The 23,040-nt window shown below is 38.6% G+C and overlaps 1 long non-coding RNA gene across 1 annotated transcript; it reads right to left on the bottom strand.

The window, feature by feature from the left end:
- Positions 1 to 10,168: 10,168 nt before the first annotated feature.
- Positions 10,169 to 12,577, bottom strand: LOC126822151 (uncharacterized). Its single transcript, XR_007680680.2, has 3 exons — positions 12,543 to 12,577; positions 11,134 to 11,412; positions 10,169 to 10,522 (listed from the first exon to the last, which is right to left on the bottom strand). It is a non-coding gene; the product is annotated as an uncharacterized LOC126822151 (long non-coding RNA).
- Between the last annotated feature and the right edge of the window lie 10,463 nt (positions 12,578 to 23,040).

Below are 23,040 nucleotides of genomic sequence, written 5' to 3'. Positions count from 1 at the left end.
GATTTGTGTGTATTAATTGAGTACTGTTGACACCACGCAGTCCTGAAATGAAATGGGGTTTAACATCCCACTGTTCTCCAGCGACTGGGTTAATGACGACGGCCACCCTGTCCTGAATTTGAAAACATCTTTAAAAGTATTATTATGCATACCCGTTGTCCTTTGTGCTATTTCAATACGACTGTTCTCAATTATGGTTGAGGTCTGTGTATAAGTAAAAGAACCCCTGGAACTTGGTATTCTATATAGAAGTCGGCCGTGGCGCCGCTGCCCGGGTGAAATTAAGGAAATTTCATGAATATTTTTTAATTCTTGGAACATTTCTAGAACAGTTTGATTTATTTCCAAGTTATAATAATTAATAATGTGATAAGTGGACGTATAGGTAGATATTTTGAAATAGATCGATTTAAAAAAAAAATATTTTCTTTATGCATGATTTATAGAGAATAAACTTTAAAGGACACATAGCAACCATTTTGAAAGGCGCCTTCAAGTGTTTGGTGCCCGAGTGGTTTTAACAGAGGACTCGTGTACACATTTGCGTGTACGTAAAAGATTCCTTTACCGTTGAAATAAACGTAGACCGCAACGCTGGTACCTGAGCATATTGCCCTAATAGAGCACTGCTTGACGTATGTTCGTCTTCATTATAGCCCGGTTGGTGCAGAAAAGTCTGGCTTTAAATCCCATTTCATTCATTCATTCATTCATTCATTCGACACTTCCTGAAGTAAGAGCCAAACCGGTGCTTTTAAATAACTGAAGACAATACTTTGGTACTTTTGAGACCAATGGTGATTGTCATTTTTATGGTAATATGGGCAACGTTAGGTGGAAAACTTTGGCCTCTTTGATTTCCTACAGCCAATGGGTATACGATTGGATCTCATAATATTAACACACCTAATGCTTGCTCTGTAGACCATGAAGTCTCCCAGTTGATCCTACGAGGATATTTTGGCATCACTTAGTGGATTTGATACCTAAATGGTTTGATGATTATGCCAGATTCGTGATAGTGTGAACTAGATGGACCAATAAACCTGAATTTCATACAAAATAATCTATGAAATAGCTGGTTTACAAGGGTTTCGAGAAAAGGTCAGTAACTCTGATAGGATTACTGAAGGCTTAACCAATGACATAAACTAGCTCAATTACTTTATTGGTTTATCAGTGATGCAGGATGGAGGGCCTGACAAGGACAGCTGTCTAGTCGTTCGGATGGGACGAAAAACCGAGGTGCGGTGTACATATTGGCGTGCACGTAAAAGATCCCTTGACAGTTGGAATTCGATATAAGAGTAGGCCGTAGTGCCGCTGTCCTGGCTAAATTTACCTCATAGCACACTGTATGGCGTATGCCCGTTTTCATTAGCTTAGTTCGGAGCAGAACAGTAGGACGTTAAACCTCATTTCATTTCACAAATATCAGCGGCAGATAATGTCCCAGTTTGGATTCAGACGGATATAAATTAAGTTCTTCCTCTACCAATAATATATAGCGGCGTCGTGCAATCTGATTAAATACAGATCTATATTTCGTTTCGTTTTTTTTTTATATACTTTCGTTGACCTCCACTACATGAAGATCTGACCAGTTGTAGCGAGAGGTCGTGTCGTGTCATACAAGCGGCTTTTGACCCTATAAAGCCAGACATTTGATTAACCAATCTGCGTTGATGTTTCTAGTGGGTTACCCACAGTTCCTTGCAACTCACGCCAAAAACTCTCCGTAACAGACCCTTTTATTGGCTAATCCTTCACGTCAATAGGAACGCGGGTTATATAACAACTCTTCCAGATCCTAGTGTAGTTAAGTAAAACAAATTTTGAACTATAAAAAAAACGAAATAAGATCAGGTTGCGGCGTCTTAAAATTGTTACAAGGATCAATGAAATGTCAATTTATCATAAATATTGAACGGAAAATGTTGGGCTGATTAGATTGGCGAGTTATTTTATAGTTTGAGAAGGAAGTGTCACCTTACTCCATTAATATTCGCATGTGATGAATTGAACTGATTTTACGTTACATTTTTATCCGGGGGTTGGGAGACCGAGAGGTCTAATGCTGTAAGTTAAACTGAATAATTTAACGAGCTATTATATAGTTTGAGAAGGAAGTGTCACCTTAGTATTCGCATATGAAAAATTAATCCGAATACGTGTCGTTTTTGTGATCCGAGGGTTGGGTGTCCGTGTGTTGAAAGTGTGCGCGTTAGATCATAAGGTATATCATTGAGTCACGTGGCTTGGTCTCGATTTCAAGCTAGTACGTGACAACTTCGTGGTCCCTCTCTCTCTCTCCATGGAGGGTCACATATGGGGGGGGGGCGACCCCCAAATTGTTTTATCGGGGAGGGGGGGGGGGGTCTGAATATACTTGCCCCCCCCCCCCAATTTACATAGTAGGCCCTAACTCCTATTTATTTACAACAATTATTAGGATTAGTTCAGGTTCTATCTGTATAAAACAATGTACAAATTAAAACACAAACACTTATGTTTACTTTTTGATATCCATTTATAATACACAAAATGTACAAAATACTTTAAATATCTATACAACTTTCTTTTAAATGTCAATGTATATAGTATTGTAGTTAACACGGTGATTGTCAAATATGCATCCTCATAAACTAAAGTTATGTGATCAAGTTTTGTTTCATTTGGATCCTCCTCATAAAAATTCCCCTACTAAACTCTCTGTCGTGTTGTTCATAACTCAAGCGTAACATTCAATATGTAAAAGTCATGAAATAAATATGAATACGGCACCTCCTGACTTAAACATGATAAACATTGTATTGGTGTGATGTTTTAGTTTAACCCCGTAAAATATGCCAAAACAGAAGACTGAAACTTTAAAACATTTTTTATGGGGGTGCACCCCCACCCACTGGGAGGGTCACCCTCCCACACTCTCCCTATATCGCGCTACATCCGGCGTCACAGATTGTCAACATTTTATATAATTTCATTTGCGGACCCCCCCCCCCCCAATATATATTGCACGGCTACGCCTCTGTCTCTCTCAGTCAATAATAAACATGTGTTACATGCAGGTATCATTTATAATAATGTCATATTCCTGTACGAGCAAAATTTCCCCCCATATCCTACTGCATGGCATATGTCTAGGTGGTTCGGAACACTAACATTTGCAAGACCGTGTGCTACGAGGAAAATATTGAGCGGAAAGCAGTCGAGTTCCAACTGTGATGGATAAACAGGACACCGGATTGTACATCCCACCCGAACCTTTAAACACCGTTCTTTGCCAGGCCCTCGGTCCATCACAACTGACAAGTGGACACCAGGTAAGTGAGCCAGCATGTGGATCAACCACCAAAGAAAGCGTATTGATCTGTAACAAGTTCTCAATATACGATTCATTTGTTATATTCACAGTCAAGTCTGATATTTCCTTCTCAAACTAAATAATGACGTTTCAGTTTTTAAAATCAAAGAGGCCTTCACAGCTCGGGTTGTTCAGAATGATGAAATTTTCTTATGACAGTTGGGATAATTAACCCTTAACATGAATTCCAAAATTCACGGCAACACGTTGATAACAAAACCTTGTCAACATTCTAGACTCTAGGTCATCGTTGAGAGAGAGAGAGAAATGAAGTTTAACGTCCACTCGACACAAACTAGGTCATTTCGGGACTAACATATGGTTTTAATTTTATTTCAATAATTTGCATGCGCGTAGGGGTCTTTAGCGGTGGGAGGAAACCGGAGGACCCGGAGAAAACCCATGAGGTTGGACAGGCGACCCTACGCCTTGTCACGTACAACTGGGGATTCGAAACCACGCCAGCTGACTCAATGACAGGCCTTATGACACAGCGCGCACGTGGTAACCATTCGGGCATCCAACCCCCCTCATCGTTGAGAACACCTGGTTAGCCAGCCAGCTCTCTACCTATTTATCACCGTGAATCAGTGGATGCCACACGAAGGAATACGTTGGCGTAAATGTAACAGATAGCTTGGTGTCTGGGCAATACTTCCCTCATGGCAATTTACATAGGGAATCCTATTTCTAGTGGCCCGGTTGTTGCAGAAAAGCAGTATTTCAATTTTAGGGGTGTTGATTTAGGTCATCGTGGTATGCTCTGTGGTGTGGTGATCACCCAAACCTCAGGTCTAATTAACCAGTAACTATACGGACGGAAGGTATGATCCCTTGTATAGGACAGTATGAACAACCAATTTAACCCTATCCGAGACCGGCACAGTGAGAACTACCAATTTTGGTGAAAAATCAGATCAATGTTTCCCAGGGGTTAAAGGTCAGATTTGATCTTGAATTAGATCGACCTGACCGCGAACATCCATTTTCTTTGACTACTATTCCTTTAACCATTAATTTGAAGGGTTGAAATATCCTGACAGACTGCATGTTCTCCACTGTTGATATTAAAGGGACTAAACCTCTAACTGATTACATTAAAGGGATTAAACCTCTAATTGTTTATATTAAATGAACTAAACCTCTAACTGTTGATATTAATGGTACTAAACCTCTAACTGTTGATATTAAAGGGACTCAACCTCTAACAGTTGATATTAAAGGTACTAAACCTCTAACTGTTGATATTAAAGGGACTAAACCTCTAACTGTTTATATTAAAAAGAGTAAACCTCTAACTATTGATATTAAATTCATTTGTAATTTACAAAGATAAACATATACGACAAGACAATGTGGAAATAATTAAAAATGGCTGATACACAAAATACAAAATAATTTTAAAACCCCGTGTAGAATGGACTAAATATTAGGAAGCACAAGCGCCTGTCGTTCAGTTTGGACTGTTCACGTAATTCAACAAAAATAATTGATAAAAATAATAAATTAAAACAATAAAATAAGACAAATCATATTATATAGACTCGTATTACATTAATCTGGCCCCAGTTTCCCAATATCTTAACTAAAATATAACCCCAGATTGTGTTCCTGGATCAAAGATATGTCTCATAAACAGTCAATTCTTAGAACTTTTGTGGGTTTTTTTTACGGTTCCAAATAATAAAACTATATAGACACTTTAGTTATTATAACTTTAGAATAAATGAAGCTGTTCGGTGAATATCGAAAAATAAAAAATGTTCATAAAATTTCCTTAATTTATCAAAGTGACAAGGGTATTGCGTCTATAAAACTCTGCACTTGCGTGTAATAATTGCGCATGTATGTGCATGACACGCCAAACCATTCATTAATCAAAATTGTTTAAGAGCATTAAGAATGAAGATATATTACATCATTTTTCAAATCACACTAGAAATAAGTATATAAGACTGTCCAGGATCTTTGGTCGTCAGTCGATCGACAGACTGCTTCTGATTCTACAAGAACCATGAAAGTCTTCATTATCACAGTACTTGCCCTGGTGGCTTTAGGTAACTATCTTTTATTTTATTTCATTAATAGATCGTTTATTTATCGCCAATCCGCTTAGTCTGCAGGCTGCTACTGATTTTAAAAGAATCACAGAAATCTTCATTGTCTTTGTTCTTGCTCTGGTGGCTTTAGGTAACTGTGATTCACTTTTCACAACTTGCCAGAAAAAGTACATCTATTTAAATTTGTGAATGTCGTTTGTCTAAAATGTGGGGCATAAAGGCTGTTCGAGTCGTTGATGAATGTGACTAAACGTCAGCGCTTAAGTGAAACGTTAAACCGCACTTCCTATGTAGACAGGACTAACCAGGCGCGAACGACTGCCATTCAATAAAGTACGATACAAGTTTTAAAATATGAATGTAAATCAGTTTATACACTTATATTACGTTATATTTCCCACAGATTAATCTCTCTCTCTCTCTGAAACATATTATTTTCTATAATTATTCAGCCAAGGCTCAGTACTGGCCGAAGTGTAACCAATGGACCCGATTTTACAACCGGGACAATCAGACGGGTCTCGGAGATTTAGAGCTTCTTTCTAGTCATCGTCATGACAATCCGGGCGAAATCTGTGCAAAAACCGGAAGTTGTCGAAGCTCGCAGTACTTCGGGTATTAGTGGAGAAGTGATATCAATTGGTCCTGCATTATGGTTTCTCCTGTTCTAATTTCTTACAAGATGATGGCCAGTGTGAAGATTACGCTGTTCGATTCTGCTGTAGGCAAGGTAAGTTGAACCTATCTGTTTCTATGTAATTCAATCTATAACCACCCCACAAAATAAGAGGTTCGTCTTGTATAGGTTGGAGACGGGTGAACGATTAAGAGAACTAATGGATTCGGTTTCCTAAGATAAATATACAAATACCACATAAGTATAGCAGTGTCCCGCCTTTTATTTTACTTGTCAAAATGTGGATCAAGATGATGCAAATGTGAAAATTACAAAATTAGATTCTGTTGTCAAATTTAAACGAACAAAATCATGATTTATTAATATTCTGAAATACATGCTAGCTAGCAATCAGATTTGTGTGTATTAATTGAGCACTGCTGACACCACGCAGTCCTGAAATGAAATGGGGTTTAACATCCCATTGTTCTCCAGCGACTGGGCTAATGACGACGGCCACCGTGTCCTGAATTTGAAAACACCTATCTTTAAAAGTATTATTATGCATACCCGTTGTGCTATTTCAATATGACTGTTCTCAATTACAGTTGAGGTCCTGTGTATAAGTATAAGAACCCCTGGAAAGTGGTATTCTTTATGGAAGTCGGCCGTACCGCCACTGCCCGGTTGAAATTGCCCTCGTAGCATATTGATGGGGATTGAAATGAAATGGTGTTTAACGTCCCACTGTTCTGCTCCGAACTCGGCTAATGAAGACGGGCATACCCCATACAGTGTGCGACCTCGGTTTATCGTCCCACCCGAACTACTAGACAGCTGTCCTTGTCAGGTTCTCCGCCCTGCACCACTGACAAAGGGAACCACGACGGAAAATCTGGATAAACTTTCTTGGCCAATGCAGGGATCGAACACCCCACCTCCAGGCTAGCGAGCCAGCGTCTCACCCAATTAGCCACTGTAATCCCCTATATGGGGTATGCCATTAGCAGAGTCGGAGCAGAACTCATTTCATTTCATCTCTCATTTAGTGTATCATTTAAATTGCTATATGGATATAAGTAGATAATCTACCAATTGTTCAGGTCATAGAATAGATTATACCATCTAGAAAAGGCAACATTTCCTCCAAATATATTATGGCGGTCAACTATCTTAAATTTTCCGAAATGTAAAACCCTATGTCTACCAATTATTCAGCTTCTAAACCACTAAGCGCCTGGGAATGCAATTATAACACCTAGAAAAAAGAAACCGTTCATATTTTGTTAAACTATATAAACCAATAGCTTCACTTCTGACCAGGATCGAAATACAATTATACTATCTAGAAAGGGGTCAGGTTGCCTTTATTATCAAGTTAGCAAAAAACCCGAATCGATATACATATACCTGCCAATACCTCAACTTTTGGAGCCGCTAAGATCAATATCTTGTTGTTTAAAGCAATCGTTTTGAGGATCCAGAAATAAAATTATACCACCGGGAAAATGACCAGATTACTTGTTATTAACACAGGTTGATACAGGTTGATCACAAAATCCTAAGCAGTGTGATCGTAAGCTACTGTAATCACTGACGACAATATTGCATGGACTCGTAAAATGTATGTTACAATATATTATCATTACCCGCTGCACTTTCCCAGAGTACAGTTCAGTACCTTAGGATCATTTTGTTTTATTTAAGATAGCGGCTGGAGAAAGTAACATTCCAATATCACCAGCTTATGGAGTGTTTGAGTCTCAACTAATTCGTTAGGCGAGAGCTTGTTCATTTTATTCTGATTTTTTAAAGTAGATCGAGGCATTTGTCATCTAAGCTTCAACTACAGTGATACTTGCGAACTAAACTTATTAAAACCTTTTAAAAGTTTTACGGGCGTCATATTGACTTGATTGGTTAATATAACATGTCTCTCTCGGCTATTATTCTAGATTTATTTAATTGATAATGTCTGTCTACTACACCGTTAACACTGTTCATCACGTGCATTTTGCATACCGATAGTCCATTGGCCAATCACGCTATTTTACCGAGATTTCGCGGGTGTGGCGCCAGGCAGGGTAAGCTTACTCTTCCGGACACCTGTTACCACTGTTTGTCGTGTATTTTGTACACGGTGAACAGTCCATATGCTGATTACACTATTTTGCCTTATTACACTATTTTGCCTATACCGTTTTTTTAGGACTTCGAATTTTGTCTAAGGGTTTGGATTGTTCGTACTTGGTTTTATTTTATTTCGTCAGCACCCCGCCTAAAGTTTCAAAACATTAAATTACACAAACTATGACGTAGTTTTATTCAGTGAAAAGCACAACACAATTTATATATAAAACAATCACTTGTTTATAAACATATAGCACGGTGTTTCCACAAATGTTCTTTTATTATTTTTTAAATAACATAGACCAAAGACCATTAGGTAATTATTGTATTTAGACCAGGAGTCACGGTGGCTCAGTGAGTAAGCCGCTGGGTGCCTCGGGTTCAATACCAGTGTTGGCTGAGAAAGTTACTCGGATTTCTCTTCATCAGTGATGCAGAACGGAGGGACAAAAAAACAACAACAAACAAGGTCCCATGTACACGCTGGTATGCACGTAAAACATCCCTTGACAAAGGAAATTCAACGAAACGTCGCTGTCTGGGCATATCGCGACATTACTACGCGAAAGGTGTATAAAGGGAGGCAAATCCATATTTTGGGAATGAAATGAAATGGGGTTTAACGTCCTGCCAAGACTAGGCTAATTAAGACGGGTATACAGTGTTGTATGGTGGCAAGGTACAACTATCTCAAAGCCTGCCAAACAAAACGCCTAAATTAACATCTAGATATGGCAGCGTACGAATTAAAATGAAATGGAGTGTAACGTCCCTCGTTTCTGCTCCAGACCATGGGGTTCACCATGGAAAACTTGAATACTCAAACCGGAAGTAGCATAATGGTAAACATGGAACTATCTGTCCTACATTTCAACGTAACCAACCTCTGAACTCTCTTATCCTTTTGAATCCAAATCATGACTATGCAGCTTATTTTTCGGGCAGACTGGTAAAGTGAAAAAAGAAATAAAAAAAATACTATTTTAAAACCTTATAGTAAGCAAAATAAAATGCCCGAAATCCTATGACTTATTGGTCCGAAGTCTGCTGCTTTGTGCGACAGTTTTCGGCCATCTGGTTCGTAAATGTTTCTGGAATCGAAATTTCTTTACCATGACTGACGGTTAAAACATTTAAAATCAAAGAAATATCCACTCAGCTCTAAGCGTGACACGTTTTTCGGGCATCAACATTTGTTTCGTCAGTGAAATGTCGAATGTTACGTGAATGCCGCGGATCGATTGACTGGTTGGTTACAGTTCACATGTGCTATATTGGACCATTTCAGGTTTCTGTATTAACGAGTTGAAATAGCAGGAAAAGACGTTTGGAGCCATCTTAATCTCATACATTTCCTTTGGAGATATCACCCTCATACCCTCCCAATCTTTCGACCATTTCATTTCTTACCCCTCTCCGGCAAAATCTGAAATTGGGACGGAATAGCATGAAAACGCGTTGACAGCTGGTTATGTCTAAATATTAAGGCCAACTGCAGATTTTGTCAAGTTCGCCAGATGTTAATAGGGTTAGGGCACCTAATTGGTGACGAGATTGTGGATTAGGGCTAGGTCAAGGGTTAGGGTTAGCGCTAGCCCTGTTTACATCTAGTGACCTTTGACGAATCCTGCAGTTGGCCTTAATATTTATACCTAACCGTTGACCATTTCTGCCGCCACCCAACACATCCCCCAACCCCACCCCAAAGCTGATCGCCTATGACCTTTAACTTGATAATCTTGTTGTCACGTGAGGGGGTGGGGAGGGTCCTCAATTCCGCTACGATCAACATGCAAATTGGCATGTTTATTCTTCCGACAATTGTGAAACTGGCTGCGATGACGGTATGTTAAGTTCTTGGTTTTTATAGTACGTCAGTAATTATTACGTTAGATGATACCCGGTGACGTAACAGGAGTAGTGGTTTGCTGAATGATACCGATCTAATAGTTTGGGACTGGGTTGGAGACACTGCTCTTTAAATACACACAAATCTAATAGCTAACTGGCTTTATTTCTCAAACTTAATCAATGCATGATTCTGTTCGTTTAATAATTAATTGGGACAGCAGAAACGGATTTTGTAATCCTGACATTGTCCATCGGGTTGCTGTGAATTTACACACGAAAAGCCAAGTTCTGGAACCAGACATACAACCTCGCCGGCTGTGGAGTAGTCGAGACCGGTACTTGTAACACGGACGTCAATAGCTACTTGATCTGTACATACATGGGCATTGGGGTAATTGTTGTTGATTGCAGACAACGTCTCGTAATCACCAGTTGCACCAGGTGTGTCACTATTATAATAACTGGTTCATTGATATCCAGTGGGACAGGATGGGTAGACTAAACAAAAAAAACAGAAAAAAAACGAACAAATAATTGAAATGGGGTTCAACGTCCTACTGTTCTTCTCTGACTGACCTAATAAATACGGACACATACCATACAGTGTGCTATGAGTGAAATTGTGCTCGGATAGCGGTGCCACGGCCTATCCCTTTATCGAATAGCAACAGCCAAGGGGTTCGTTTACTTGCTCACCAATGTGTACACGTCCAGCATCAGTCACAAGAGAGAACCACGCCGGAAAAAAAACACAAAACCCCCCCCCCCCAAAAACAAAAGAAAACCCTATCATGAAAGACTGATTATAGTTTGAAATCGTTAAACATGCATTATGTAAGAGCCACATCTGTCTATTGTAGTTCTTTAATTGTGGCTTCAATTTTTTTATGAATGATTAGTTCGACATTTATTCACGCGACAAGCACACTTTGCCTAAACTACAAACAATGATTACTTCGCTCAGAATGAAGTAAATTGAATGAAATTTTGAATATATTCATTTTGCATTATCTATTTTTAAACTATTATAGCCAGAACGGCCAGTCCTGTATCTAAATCTTACACAATGTAAGAGGTGGTTATTGGGGAACTATTAAATCTGTACTCACGATAACTGCAGCAGTATCGTACTTTATAGTCTTCACACTGTCCATCAGGTTGCAAGAAATTGAAACATGACAAACCATAATCAGCAGCAATCGATACATCGTCCCGAAAAAGTCCCGTGAGACGTTCAGCATGCACAACCTCCGGTGCAGCACAGATCTGTCCAGGATTTTCTTGTCGGTGAAGAACAAGGAGCTCAAAATCTCCAATACCCGTTGGCTTGTCTCGGTTGAAAAACGGTGTCCATTTGTTACACATCGGACAGTGATTAAGTGCTTCGGCTACATAAACAATGATAAACAAAAAGATTCAACACATCCTTCAAATAATCAGAAAAAATATTTGATTGAGCAGATAGGACTCCAACCAAACTATGACGTTAATAATGAATCTTGAGATCAGGAAAAAGCTTGAATTCTCCAATTGCTGAACGGTCATCCCAGTTGTAATACCCAGTCCATGGGATATTATTGTATTATATTTTTTTTTTAAACAAAACTAAAATTATGTTATATTTTGTATATACGTCAAGTTTGTGTATGTCTGATAATTTTGTTTTACGTGTTGTCTATGCTGTTGCCGCCATATCAAACTGACCGAAGGTTCAGCGCTCGAGAGGGGGGGGGGGGGGGTAACGGACACTGTACACAAACTAGGTCATTTCGGGATTAACATATGGTTCAATTTTATTTCAATGATTCGCTTGCGCTTAGGGGTCTTTAACAGTGGGAGGTACACCGGAGACCTCGGGTCCTACTCAAGCGACAAAGGAAAACCATAACGGAAAATCACAATGAACCTTCCAGACCATCACCGGGATCGAACTCGCGACGGCTTGGTTAGTGGGCCAATGTCTTACTTACCGAGATCCCGTACTATAAAGAACTAAATGAACGATCAATGGCGATCATGTTTTAATTACTTTGTAAACAAGACTACTATGTAAATATGTATAAATTGTTGTATTTTATCCATCGCTATACAACGACATTGTTTTAAAAATCTCCCAGATGAGCGAAAAGTACTTTAACAATGTTAAAATGTAATTAAACCAGTGTTGAAATCAATTTTGTGTCAGCATACCTTTTTACCGTTTTATCGTTTACCATGCAAAAAAGTAGTGCAGCTTTACAGCTATGCTGTTGCTGTGGAATATAGCTTTTGAATAACATATATAGCTTATTTCCTTGCGTTGCACGGATAGTGCCCCGAGCCGGAAGTAGTAATGGTACCATGCCTATGTCTTTCCGCGACTCGATCTGTCCCTAACCCCCAACTTGCAAACTCGGTGCAACTTCGAACAGACAAATTTAAATAAATAGACAGATGTACATTTTCTGACAAGTTGTAGAAAGTAAATCAAAGTTACTTACAAGCGATCCATTAATAAAATAAAATAAAAGATAGTTACCTGAAGCCACCAGAGCAAGTACGCATCGGGCTTCAGAAGGCGCAATTGACAACATTATTCATCAAAACTACGACTGATTATTGTTTTTATAACATTTCTACCACATCTAACTACAATTAATCATTGTCCCACCATGAAATGGGTACAAATCATCGAGGTTTTCCGAATGAAAATGGACATAATGGCGTTTTCAAGTCGGATAAAAACGACGCTTCGTTACATTAAACGCGAATATTTGGAATTAGGCGAAAACTATGTCACTGCACTGGCCTTTGTAAGTTTAATTAGTCATAACAGTATTACGTGTATTAATGAACAGCAGTTGCCAAGCAAGATACGCCCACATTTTGCAAGAGATGTGTAATACTATAGGGTTTATTTTAGTTCTAATATAGATGTTCTGTTTAATACAGAAATTTTTTACCTACATGATGTGTGACGAAATCTAGGGTAATGAAGTAACTTGCATTATTTTACTACTATCTAAGACTTACTTACCGACAGTTATGTCAGTATCCATTGATGGAAGTAGGGTACTATAGTCCAGTCATCTCGTGCACGGATTAGTACAATTAACTAGAATAGTGTTGACGTAAAACGGTGCCTATACGAAACACTTACCCAACAATGGTAATTGTCCTGCCCTAATAGATGACGCATTATAATTGCCATATAGCAGAGAAATGGTTTGATTTACCCTTAGATATCATGATGAGACCGTAGGGAAGACACAATCCGTCCGGGGGGGGGGGGGGACATTATACCCACGACCGCCTCGGCTGGGATAGAGACAAAACGTAGTATTTAAACCGTTAGGTCTGAGTTGTAAAGGATGCTAAACTCAGACCGTGGATATTTTAATAACTCCTAAAGTATTTATAATAGATGTTGTAGTTTTGCAGTATTTAACCTTCGTAGTTTGCTGTATTTGATATATATACTTAGTAACAACATAAACGGTGTTCCAGGGTCAGTTAATTGATGATTGAAATAATTGATCCCACAACGTGAAGTCGAAGAACGTCTTAGACTAAAGTATCACATCTACCCCGTAGTGTCACAGCCGTTTTTATTTGACACAGTGACACAGGATAATGTCACAGATGGATAGAGAACAAGCTAAAAACAAACGCGATTTTTCGTATAATCAGGGGTCATAATTCAGAACGTTATGGTCTGAAATTAGGAAATATCGAGAGAGTCTGAGGTCGTTGGGATATCAAGATATATTTTAAGTTTCATCAAAATCGGATAAAAATTGTAACCTCTAGAGGGTCCACAACATTCGTATTACATACTTTTACACACTTTGCATACAAAGAGCGACCATTTTGCCGGACAGTTCGTTTCGATTTTCCGCTTCATTATAGTGGAATAGTGATATATTTAAACTGTTTTTATAATCGGGTAAAAATCCACAAACTAAAAAGCACGATATTGCGTACGATCAGGGGTCGTAATCCAGGAAGTAGCGATCTGATATGCGAAAATAGCGACAGTAACCAAGATTTTTGGGACATAAACACAAATGATAAGTTTCATCAAAATCACATAACAATTGTGACTTCTAGAGATCCACAACCTTGGTATGACACTCTTTTACACCATTTTGTCAGGCAGTCACGGTCCGAATTTTACGAAATTGGCACTCAATAGTCATTAGGGTGTACCGATGATACATTGGATACTAATTGTAACCTCTAGAGGATCCACAAGCTAAAAACGTGATTTTCGTACAGTCAGGGGCCGTAATCCAGGAAGTTACAGTCCGATGCAGGATGGAGGGCCTGACAAGGACAGTTGTCTAGTCGTTCGGATGGTACGAAAAACTGAGAACCCGTGTACACGTTGGCGTGCACGTAAAAGATACCTTGACAGTTGGAATTCGATATAAGAGTAGGCCGTAGTGCCGCTGTTCGGGCAAAATTTCCCTCATAGCACATTTTATGGCGTATGCCCGTCTTCATTAGTCCGGTCGGAACAGAACAGTAGAACGTTAAACCCCATTTCATTTCATTTCGTATTATAGCTGGCTACGAAAAAGCACTCACCTTTAACATTGACTTTCACCTCTCTAGTACGACCAATATTAGTACATTTTCTTAAAATAGAAACTCACATTTTATTAAGAGACATTTTTAAAAAATCATATTAGTCACATTGCTTATACTACTCATTCACATCAATCTGATTAAAATACAGATCTATATTTCGTTTGGTTTTTTTTATACTTTCAATGGCCTACACTACCTGTAGATCTGACAAGTTATAGTGGGAGTTCACGTCAGGGGTCAAACAAACGGATTTTGACCTATGACGTCAGACATTGATTAATCAATAAGCGTTGAAGTTTCTAGTGGTTTATCCACAGTTCCGTGCATAAAAAGGCCAAGGACTCGCCGTAACAGACCGTTTCATTGGCTAATCCCTCACATCACCCAGAACATGTCAATGACAACAACTCTTACAGATCCCAGTGTAGTAAAGACAAGTAAAACGAAATTTTGAACTATAAAAACGAGACGTAATAGGATCTGTGTTTTAATCAGATTGCATGCACAGTTGCCTATTTCTTGGCCATAACCCAAGTTTAAAACAACTTTGACAAAGACTGTATAGATTAACTGTCCCGAAATTGACACCAGATGGACACATGATAGAGTAAATGTTCAAATTTGGCTCTGATCGTAAAAATATCGGGCAATTAGTGAGGGCATCTAAAGCCATCGTACGACCTCCTGTGGGGTTTCTATAGCTCCGATAGCAACGTCTTTGGCGCTGGCAAAATCTTACTAAGTTTCATGTTTGTTTTAAATTCGTGTGTCCATCACAAGTATCCCTTTATCGTTATCAAGCACAATGCCATTTAATTAGTAAATTTAGGATGAATATATAGGAGTTGCATGGTGGAGCCATTTACAGAGATTAAATAACAAAACAATAATAGTAAAAGATAAACAAAAAACAAAACAAGATGAAAGGCTTATTAATTAAGCTTGTCGCCTGTCCATCTATTGCACAATATGGGCGTATCTTGCATGGCAACCGCATATGACGTACTCAAGAATCTGCCCCATTGACTTAAGATAGCAATACGACTACGTGAAGCCCTGGCAATAGAGACTTTTGGCAAGCGTAAATTTCTGGTCCGTATCGCGTGTGACGTCATCAATGTGTGTGTATTTTTCATACGTGATACGGCACACGGATACGGCAGCACGTATCGAACAGCTTTCATACGGAAAAGGTCCGTATAACTTTGTCGTGTCTTTTTACCGTCTTATTTGCTACTTTTATACGCCGAAATTTTGTATCATAGCGTGTATATTTGATGTGATTTTAACCATGATGGTTGATCTACGTGCTCAATTTAGGAAGGCATATCTGAAAATGATTTTATTCTGTGGTAAAGGGGTGTAGTATAAATTTTCTGAAATGATACATTAGTGAAACGAAAAATTACAGTCGAGTCGAAGTCGAAGATTTTTAATAAGATTCGACATTATTTTTTTTTAATAGCTGAGCGACTGTCGAGCGACTTTATTCCCTCCGGGAAATTGTAGACTATAATAGGCACTTGACTAGTACTGATGGTGATCTTGGTAGATATCTGCCATCATGCTGTAATAAAACTAAGCTTAGCTCATCGACGCCTACTTACGCGACGCAAAAATTTGCCAAAACTCGCTATAACTACTTTGACGCAACGTATCACGTATATGATATTTTTTCTAACTGCTTCGTAACTTCTCCATATTCTCTGCGATCTTTTTGATATTTTTGTGGAATCGCCACGAATTTCGATTCGCCACTATTCAGGGCGATTCGTAGCATTCGTAGACCAAGTGACAGAGAGAGACAGAGAAATGGGGTTGAACGTCGACACAAACTAGGTCAGTTCGGGACTAACACATGGTACAATTGTATTTCAATAATTCGCTTGCGCGTAGGTGTCTTTAGCAGTGGGACCTAGAGAAAACCCACGAGGTTGGACAGGCGACCCTACTCGTGAATTAAGCTATTTCAAAGTTGTCCGAACGTTTTGCAACCGAAATCCCACACTATGCCGACTTGTCACGTACAACCGAGGAATCGAAACCACGCCAGTTGACTCAGTGATATACCTTATCCAACTCTCTCGTAGACCAACTGGCAGCCTGAGTGCTACCGTTCTGACTGAATGATTGTGGGAGCTCTTAGGGGCTTAAACGTTCTGCAGACTTTGTGCTTAAACGGCGGAAATTTAAGTTGGCAGAGCAAAATGCCAGAATTTATTTATGGTAAATTGATTGCGAATAACGACAAAGCAATCAGACCCCCCCCCCCATCAAGTCACGTGACAATCAAGGCTCCCTAAAATAGATTAGTACAGCTATGGGTAGTTTTCTTCCGATTAAATATTTTGAAAGAGAATTAGTTTTAACATGTCATTAAATCGCACTGATTGCACGGGGGGGGGGGGGGCATTCTACAGTGCGTGTCAGAAACATTCTTTCATCTTTCGCTAGTCGTAAGGGTGGGGCGATTGGGTTTGAGAGGGGTCTCATATGTGGACTCTCTCTATCTAAATCTGACACTGGTTAAAGATTTTGAAAAAGTGTGGTAATCTAAAAAAAACTTACCATTTTTGACTGTAATCCACACAAACATGCATTTATTATATGTAAAACTAGGAATGATAGACACGCTATATGTTTGTCAATTCCACGTGAAGTAGCTTATTTTTGACTATAGTAGTCAATAGGGTACCGTATGCGTATGTCTATTGTCTGTATTGTATTTAAAAAACACTTATTATTATATCACCGTTACACCCTAAGGACGACTGAGTTCGAATTACGTGAAAATCGGCCCAAAATTGACAGACAAAATGGCTGCCGTTCGTTCTCAAATAGCGTAAAAATATGGTATATCAAGGTTGTGGACCCTATAGAGGTCACAATTTTTATCCGATTTTGTTGAAACTTGAAATGTAGGTTTATAACACAAAGATCTCAGTTCCTTTCGATATTTGCGCATATCGAATTGTAATTTCCTGAATTATGGCCCTTGATTGTAGGAAAAATCACTTTCTTGTTAGCTTGTTCTCTATCCATCTCTCGAAAATGTGGGGCGTATCCTGCCTGGCAGCCGCTGGTTTTTCTTAAAATTATTACATGACCTGAATATCTTTTTGTTCTCTGAACAACTGAATATGAATGATGGGTAAATATCTATTGAGTTAGAGGTTAGCTGTTATGGAATCCTTGTCTGTTGAGTTATTTTACCTGTTTATCTGTAGGTTGGACCCCTATAGAATGTTTGTCTTCAATTGGCCGTCACGTGTTAGCTACCGGCTTCGTTTGTCTTAATATGGAGTCTAATATGAACAGTTTGTTTTTATTTAAAATATTGGAACACTTACTGACTAATCCCCGATTCGTCACCTGTGTTACATACCCTCGAATCCTTACCGCGAATTAGTACCGCGAATCTGTGACCCTAGAGCGTCGTCGACGGCCCGCGCAATCTAACTATGCACACACCACATTTGGATGGGAAAAAGTTGAACACTTTAAATTGAATATTTAAGGAATCATATTTAAATCTGATGATGGTTTCAAAGCCAGCATTTAAATTGCAATACTAGAGAGGTTAAGATTTGACCCGGGAACGAGAACGAGGTGACGTCGTTCTGTGCATTACGTCATCACTTTTAGTGGGGTTTCTCCACGTCTGCTGTCAATCTCGGACGTGAAAACGACTTGAGGACGCCGAAGTCGTAAGTACTTTCCGAGTTTATATTACTAGTATTTTACATCAATAAACATAAATTTTGTTACTGTTACGTGTTTACCAAACATGTACCGAACACACGTACAAAGTTTGAAGGACATGAGGCGTTGTTAAACGAAAATATCGTATGTTTTTGTTGGCATAGCAAAAATGACCAAAATGTTTCAAAATGGCCGTTTGTGGTTCTTCTTGTCGTTTTTGTTTGTCTGTTTTTTTTTTACAAAATTTAAATTACTATAAATTTCACACACCATTTTAAACAATTTAGCCTATTTATCATGCCCTTTTAAAACATTTTTGGTGCAACAATGCTAAAACAACATTTTTTCATCCATTCATCAATTCCTGTCGTGTCTGAACATCCATTCCATCCATGAATCCATGTCCAGCATACTCTCTTCTTAGCCTACATAGGCCTACTTACATAATATTAATAGTTTAATACATAGGCCTATGTGAATACGTGTATTGTATGATATTGATAATTGATGTAGACTCACCTAGCTATGACCATGGGCTTAAAGTGACTAAAGCCGGGGGCGAGTCGTGATCCTCCCCCTTTCTGCCCCCCTCCCTTCCGCAGCCTACGCCCTTGATTCGTGGGGCGTCCGGCGGAATACATAATTAAAGTAAAGCGTATTTGTAATGAAAGAGAGAGCGTAGCCGTAAGCACGGAAGTAGGCTAATGTTGTGTCGTCTGCTAGGCTAATGCTATGTTCACAAATCGGCGCGCCACCTACAAACAAAGGAACTCGTTCTCGGGTCAAATCTTAACCTCTCTACTATAATTCTATATACGAGAAACTTGTTGCTAATGTCCAAGGTTTGAATATATCTAATCGATAATTTAATTTCTTAAAAGTTCACAATTCAATTAAATAATAGAAGCGACATTGATGTAATGTGAAGAACTCATAAATCATAATGTTTTAGTTTTGACTGGTTGCAAAGAAGGTGTTATAATGAATAGAATAACGAATATAACGCATTAAAAAGAATGCAAGGCGATTGTTGTAAAGGTAAAGATTTCTTTGATACAATCAACCAGGTATTTACACAAATAATACAAAATAGAAATGTTTTCTGCCAATATCAACAAAAATTTGGCGTATACATATGTCTCAATATATTATGTATAGAAAAAAGAAAGGAATCAGATTAAAGCAAACGACATATACTCAACATATACTTAAATATAGATATACTAAACTATTCATAACAACACAACTTTATGGATTTACTACGTTACAGGTTGTGTTATTAAGAATATTATACCTCCTAAATGTCATTCAAGGAACATACGAATAAACTATTATCAATACGTATATGGGGAAAAAGAGAGATGCAATTTGAGCAATAAAATAAGCAGTAACATTAGATTACGGAACTTCCTATTTAAATATATACATACATAAAATTATATATTTAAATGATTTTCTATTTCTATTTTCTATTTAGTTCACACAAAACAAAGACTATTACCGTCTCTAGAAAACTAAACCGTACTCTTAACAATCTTGTCAACTGGCTGGGTTTAGATTCCCCGGTAGTACGTTACAAGGAGTATGGTCGCCTGTCGCACCTCGTGGGTTTTCTCCGGGTCCTACGGTTTCCTTCCGCTGCTAAAGACCCCTACGCGCAAGCGAATTATGGAAATAAAATTGAACCATATGTTAGTCCCGAAAGTTTGTGTCGAGTGGACGTTAAACCCCATCTCTCTCTGTCTCTCTGCTCTCTGACGCGTCTTGGGTCATGTTTATTGGACAATATCACCCCTCTAAATGCGAAACAGGAAGTGTTAATCTGCTAAATATAGCCTAACTTGGGTAGCTGACTCGAATTCCAAACAATCAATCAATCGTTTACAGTCTACATACGTATTTTCCTGCTATTTCAGTCCGTGAATAAAGAAACTTTAATGTGGTCCAATATAGCGTACCTTATGGGACTGACCTGAATCCCCCCAAAACAATCAATCGTCGCTCGGGATCTGCCCCCCCCCCCCCCTCGCCGAGAAAAATTTTGACAGCCGCAAATGCGTTTTTCTGCTATTCTTACCCGTGAGTTAAGTAACTTTTTCAAAGTTGTTTAAACGTTTTGCAACCGAAATATCACTCTTTGCAGACCTGAATTACCATTATCCAATTAGACTGTTGCATCTGCATTCACAAATAATAATCGATGCCCGAAAAATGTCGCACAAAATAGAGTGGCTCCAGACAAAATGTTTTAATCCACAGCCAATTCAGCACAAATTCGTGGCATTGAATTAAAAGAAATGCAAAATTAGTGTTTTATTAGATTTCGGACACTTTAATTTGTCAACTTGATAAAAAAATAATTTTTGTTACCACTTTAACCGTCGGGTCAGTGTGGTGGGGGGGGGGGCTGAGACACTTATCCAGGGGCCTGGAGCCTAGAGGGGGTCCGGAAGTATGTCGAGTATATGTTTTGATATAAATTAATAATCAATCAGCGTTGATGTTTCGGCATAACAGACCGTGTCATTGGCTAATGCTTCTCTTCAACAAGAAAGCCGGTAATATGGACTCAGGCTAGCAATTATTTGTCCATTGTCTTCAATGCTAAATGACAGGCTGTAGTTTTTGGCTCAACATTCCGTTGGTTCCAATCTTTATAGGCACAACAGGGACCACATTTGGCAATCTCCTCATCATTATTTTGTAGGGGCTTAACCGTTTAGATTTTTTGCCACAGGGATTTGATGTTGATTAAGGTCACAATCTCACTTCCGATACAAAGATTATTCTGCAGAAAGACACTTTACACCACCTATGCCTCCACTGTAATATCATCAGTAATACCCAAAACTGCTCTGAAAATGCAAGTTTGATCCCTTTTCTCCAATTCTCGACCAAAACGTCAACCAAAAATACAGGAAGAGGGGAGAAAAAAACCAAGGGAAAAATTGTCTATTTATAACTCGCACTATATTCGTGAAATAAGTGTGGTTTAATGGTCGAGAGCGAGACATTAAGTAATATATTGAAACAGCACGAGTGACGTTTGTCACGAGTTGTTGTTCCAATGTGTTACGCAATGTCTTAAGCTCGAGACCATTAAACAACTTAAAATACAGACACTTGCACGTGCTTTGCAATGAAATACGTCACTCTTGTCCAATATTTTAACTAATTACAGTTGGCACATTGCCCGTACCATTATTTGAAATAATGGTACGCCAACATCAAAGGATGACGTCACATGTCTACATGTATTTTTAGGGGAAATAATTACAAGTCTTAATCCATATGACAACTCTTCCAGATCATAGCGTAATACCGTAATGCGAAAATTTGTAATGGGGATATAATTCGCACACACATTCATTCGTTTCTTTATTAATTCACTCATTTATTTAATGTCCAATGTGTTGTTTTAATAACTTATTTAAACTTCAATAGATTTCTCTTAATACTAGTTATACGCTATACGTGAAGACATTAATCTGGTATGCCGACATTTTTGGTAACCGACGGTGGACAGACGACTCACTAATAGTTTTAATTGAATGATAATCTTAATCCTTATTAGTCCCATTATTTGTAATTAAATATTTGTTTATATTTTATTGTGTAGATACTAGATATCCATTCAAGATTCTAGGCTTCGTCCCGTTTCCCGGAGACGATATTTGTTGTTTTCCGGTATTAAATAGTTTAAAGGAGTATTCATGTGTATATTTATTTCCGAAGATTCGCACTGCTATTTTATTGGCTAATTATGATGTAATTAATCATGTGATTGGTCATTCATGCCAAATATTGAATGGTAACTTTCCGATCACGTGGTTTTAGACATAGAATTTATCCTTGAACTTAGACCCATTTTCCTGTTATTCTCACAATATTTCATAAACAATTGAATTTGCGTTTTAAATAAACTCATACCATAGCTAATATACTGACAATGGAAAATACAAATAAAACATTATGTATTTATCAAATTATAACTCATGTCCTCTGGTGCACTTATATTCGTCTAATACAATTTCGCATAGATTTTCAAATAGTATTACATTAGCCCGGTCAGGAGGAGAATAGTAGAAAGTTAAACTCCATTTTATTTCATAATTTTAAATGTTTTAATGACAAAGCACCTGTGAACTAGTTGAATGCTACTCACCACCACAAAGTCCATGTTCTTCCAGTGATAGGCATGAACGACCCTTCTCGTATACCAAGCTGCGTTGCCCTAGAATGGATCCCTTGGACCTAGGTAGGATAGGCGGCGAGCCCTCGATCCCGACTGACAGTCAGACCTAACTACCTCCTTTACCTTATATAAGACCCTAGCATTGATGGCAAAGCGGGACAGACTGCGCATGTTCGCAACTTTACTTCTAATACCCTTAGCTTTCTCCTTTCGATGAATTTCGCCTTGGATGCTTCCCGCTAGCAAAGACATTGTGTCCTTACCAAAGCTAGACTAAGCCTATTTTTATGGCTTCTTCTGGCGAGTTTCTTAGGAAACACTTGTCTGCGATATCACCCTAGGTGGTAGTGGACGTAAAACCCCAGAAGAGAACAAAGGAAATTATATATAGGGTTGTTACGGGAGATAATAGTACGGCATATTTGGTAAATATGGAAATTAGAAACACCCAATCTTACTAAACAAAATACTAGAGTATCTGACAAATACCCACGAAGCGCACACGCGATAGAAATGTAATGCCCGGTTTTCACGTGAGCTACGAATG

Source organism: Patella vulgata, chromosome 5, assembly GCF_932274485.2.
Source record: "Patella vulgata chromosome 5, xgPatVulg1.2, whole genome shotgun sequence".
NCBI lineage: Eukaryota > Metazoa > Mollusca > Gastropoda > Patellidae > Patella > Patella vulgata.
The sequence above is the reverse complement of the archived record's forward strand: the minus strand, read 5'-3'. Positions and strand labels throughout refer to the sequence as shown.